This window comes from Felis catus, chromosome B3, assembly GCF_018350175.1.
Source record: "Felis catus isolate Fca126 chromosome B3, F.catus_Fca126_mat1.0, whole genome shotgun sequence".
In the NCBI taxonomy this organism is placed as follows: Eukaryota; Metazoa; Chordata; class Mammalia; order Carnivora; family Felidae; genus Felis; species Felis catus.
In genome coordinates this window covers 114,293,693-114,297,716 of record NC_058373.1, presented here as the reverse complement: position 1 = coordinate 114,297,716, position 4,024 = coordinate 114,293,693, and the positions used below count along the sequence as shown (strand labels likewise).

Here is a 4,024-nt window from a genome sequence, read left to right as displayed (position 1 = left end):
GAGAGGGAGACGCAGAATCAGAAGCAGGCTCCAGGCTCCAGGCTCCAAGCTGTCAGCACAGAGGCCGATGTGGGGCTCGAACCCACAAACTCAGATCATGACCTGAGGCTGAAGTTGAACACTTAACTGACTGAGCCACCCAGGCGCCCCTTACGTGAAATTTTATATGAAACATATAAATGTATATTTCATAAATAAATATGTAGGAATATATGCGAATGAACATTTTATATGTAAAAAATTCTATATGCCTCTTCATTTATATAATTAAATATTATACAATAGATAACATAATACATATAATATACAATATAATATATACTATGCATTGGTATATAGGTGACTATTGATAGAGAAATACTGGAAGGGATTACAACAAAAACTATCAACCGCTTCCCAGTTGTGTTTTTCTGTATTTCCCACGTTTTTTTGCACTGAGCATTTATTACTTTTGTAATTTGAAGGAAAAAAAAAAAAGCCGTTGAGTGTAGGCGGTTCACTTCGGTGAAAACAAAACTTGTCAAGCTATTTTCAGATCATCATTTATGCTTGTTCTCCTGGTAAGGTTATCTGCTTTTCTTAGCATGAAAACAGGCACCACTTCTTTCCTGTTCAACAGCTTCTATAAGATGGGCTCAGACCCTGAAGTCACTACAGGATTTGATGTTTCAGTCTGGCCAGATCGGGCTTGTTCAGAGAACCGGTCAGCATGGTCTGGTGGCCTGCAGACTAGCATCTAGGTTTGTTTACAAACGGCAAAAACCCCACATGGTAGAGCACGTTCTGGGCTTTGTTTCCATGCATGAGGAACTCTATCTTGTCCGTGTCGCCTGTCTGGAGGGGATGTACAGAGGATTGATCAGAAACACTGTTCATCGGCCAAAGCGAGAGAAAGGTGAAAGACGGTCTGAAGGGGGTTGTTGAGGCTGCATCCCAACTGTGCAGGCCCCTGGGGAGATCAACATGATGGTCTCTTGGTGGTTTTCTATCCCTTCTGATCTCCCAGACTTTCCTGATGCGTGCGTCGCTGTTTGCAATTTGTCCTTTGCTTTCTAGATTGTTCTGAGAGAAAACACTGATTTCTCCAGTTGCATTCTGGAGTGTATAAATAGCAAAGTTTCGGGTTCCCACCCTCTGTTTATGGATGTGCCCCAGGAACTTTTACTCAGTATATAAATGGGCTCCAGAGAAAGAAAGGTCTTAAAGAGGCGGATCTAGACTGTCTGGAACCTCTGGGCCCAGATGGGTCCATCCGCAAACAAGGACTTACTGTATCTCCTCCTAGTCCCGTTGCCCTTGGAATTCTCTGAGGGAACTTCCTCTCTGCCTAGAATTTTGAAATTCTCCGATGGAAGTTTGATGTAATGGCAAATGTACTTTTGAGGCCTCAGAATGTTTTCCACTCTTCACCAATCAACCTTCCACAAAGCAGTTTTTAAATCCTTCCCTAGCACTAATAAGGATTGAGAAACAATAGAGGTTTCATGCTCTTGTCCAAATTGCATGGAAAGTTCCAGGGGCTCCAGGAGGGAAGGATGGGGAGGAGAATAAAAACAGAACATCACGGTCTCAGGATGTCCAGCTTAAAATATTAGCCTCTGAAATTCACTGCTTCAAACATGTCACTGAGTCTGTAAATACCATTCTCATCACCTGGGGTTGTAAAGCTAACATTGTTTAGCTTTCTGGCTTTGCATTTATGGTTTTGTTCGATTACAGGACACTGTTCACCCAACCGCCACCTTCCATGGGCCTTTGTGGGATTCTAGGACTATCAGGGACTGCCTGGGAAGGAAAACTCGTTCCGCCACTGCCCCCAAGAAGAGACCACCTGGGCTCACAGTCACCGCTCACCGAACATTCCTATAGTTCTTCCAGGTTATGCATTTTTGTGATCACTTAACTATCTTTTCGGATAACCAATCAAATCCGTAAGTATTGCCTTAGGGTCTACAGTGTTCAGAGCGCTGGGGAGGCATCCTTGGAGCACACATTCTGAGATAAGGTTGGGGGACACTCAGGCTCGGGGAGACAAAGGCCAATACATCTGAAACAGAGAACGTGTGTGATAGTTTTCAATAAGAAGGTAAGTTCTATTTGTGTGTGGAGTAGACAAAAAGAGCCATGAGTGGAGAAGGAGAAGGCATGGAGACTCCAGGTTTCCCAGAGGTTTGGTCAAGAGTGGGGGAAGGGGAGAGGGTAGGACTGGAGCTGGATCTCAGCCGATGGGTAGCATCTAGATAGATACTGTAAGCAGAGGGAATGGAAGGAGCAAGGACAAAGAGCAGAGATGGAGCAGGATACAGGGCGAGTCTGTAGGTTTGGCCAAGGTGGAGTTCATGGGGGAAGGCATGGCAGAGCAGACTGGAACAGCGGTAGCGTAGGGCCACATCACGGAAGGCTTTCAAAGCTTCCTTTTCACTATAAGTTCCCGTGTGCTCTTTTCCAGATAAAGACACATTACCAGCAAGGACTTGTCCCAAAATCTGACATTTGCTCCAGACCTCTTCCTCCTGTCTCGTCCCTCATACTGACCCATTAGTAACGCTCCCCAGAGCACTGACCAACCCGGGACAGGTGGTTTGCCCAGTTATCATGGGTGCCTCATGGACAGTCCAGCCAGCTTTCCCTCAGCAGGGAGCTTCATTTTGCCAACAGAGCTGGACTGGGAAGAGCCTGGATCATGGGTTTGGGCTGTGTGTCCACCGGCTACCATCTTGGGAGGGCCGGTGGCAGACGCCAGGAGCTGGCCGGCATCAGGGTACAATCTGGTAGCCACCGAAAAGACCCTCATCCTCGGAGGGTCTGTGAGCCCACAGACACCTGCTTGCTTTGGCTCGCCTTGGCTGGGTGCATTTCCGGCAGAGAAGAGTGGGAAACGGACCGGTGGTTGAGAGCTGATAGAGGGAGGAAAGGGTCTTTGGTGCTGGAATGAGATATTTGTGAGCCCCTGTCTACAAACAGACAAATGCTGGCCTTGTGAACAACATTGCTGGAGAACACGACTCAAGTGTCACCGTTGCCTGAAGCATTCCAGTGGGAGATGACGGTGGAATGGGCCTGCCAGTGCTGCTCTGCACGTAAAAGGGAAGATTAAAAGGAGCAAATGGCCAGGAAGGCAAAGTGGACCGTGTAATGAGGCAGAAGATGTGAGGGGTCAGGATGTGAGAGGGAAAGCCATTGATGGGGATTGCTGAGGATGGGGCACTCCCGGGGATGAGAGCTACGGTAGTGGTTCTTGGACCCTTTCCATGTCTGTGCTCTTGGCCTACTGCCTTCTATATGGATTCGTGAGACCAAGAAGCAAAAGGAAGGAAGAAGGGCTTCTCAGAAGAAATGCCCCCAAAACAAAGACTTTCTGCCACCAGCAGAGCTGCAGCTGGGGCTGGGGGACACTTGCCACTCCTCCCTGCCTCATAATCACGACTTTCTCACTCAAAGACTGTCCATCTGTCCATCCATTCCGCCAAGGCCCAGAGCCCCATGCTGATTTCCTTTGGAAGAGCCCCAGCTCCCGGAGCGGCCTCGGCAACAGCAGGGCCCACAGACGGCTCCAAGCCCAAGCTTCCCATCACAGGCAAGGGTCGGCCTGGTCCGTGGAAGTTAAAATAACACACTGGCTGTTTATGAGCAAGAGCCCTCAATAAAGTCATCGGTTGGTTCTCTAGGCAGCGTGTCTAATCTTCTCTGGCTGGCTTTCTGGGCCCGTGGCTCCTGATCTATTTTGGTCTTTCTCTTCTTTGACTCATTCTGGGGCTTCCGTGCCATAAATCTGAGCCCCCTCCAGTGCCTGGTCCCACCAGCAGGCAGACAATTCAGAATTAGCGGCGGTCATGGTTGTCCAAACTGACAGGCAGGGAAACTGAGGCACAGCAGGCTACAGGGCCTTGTCTTCTCTCCCACAGCGACCCAGCGGTGCAGCTGCCAGCAAGGCCCAGGGTTCTGGCTGAGACTTTAACACTGGAGCTTGTAGGCAAGGCTGGGGGCTATGTGAACCGCTATAAAGCTCTTACTGGGCCACACT

General features: G+C 48.8%; 1 long non-coding RNA gene across 1 annotated transcript; it reads left to right on the top strand.

The window, feature by feature from the left end:
- Window positions 1–403: 403 nt before the first annotated feature.
- Window positions 404–3,667, top strand: LOC111561003. Its single transcript, XR_002743374.2, has 3 exons — window positions 404–895; window positions 1,720–1,931; window positions 2,450–3,667. It is a non-coding gene; the product is annotated as an uncharacterized LOC111561003 (long non-coding RNA).
- The last annotated feature ends 357 nt before the right edge of the window (window positions 3,668–4,024 follow it).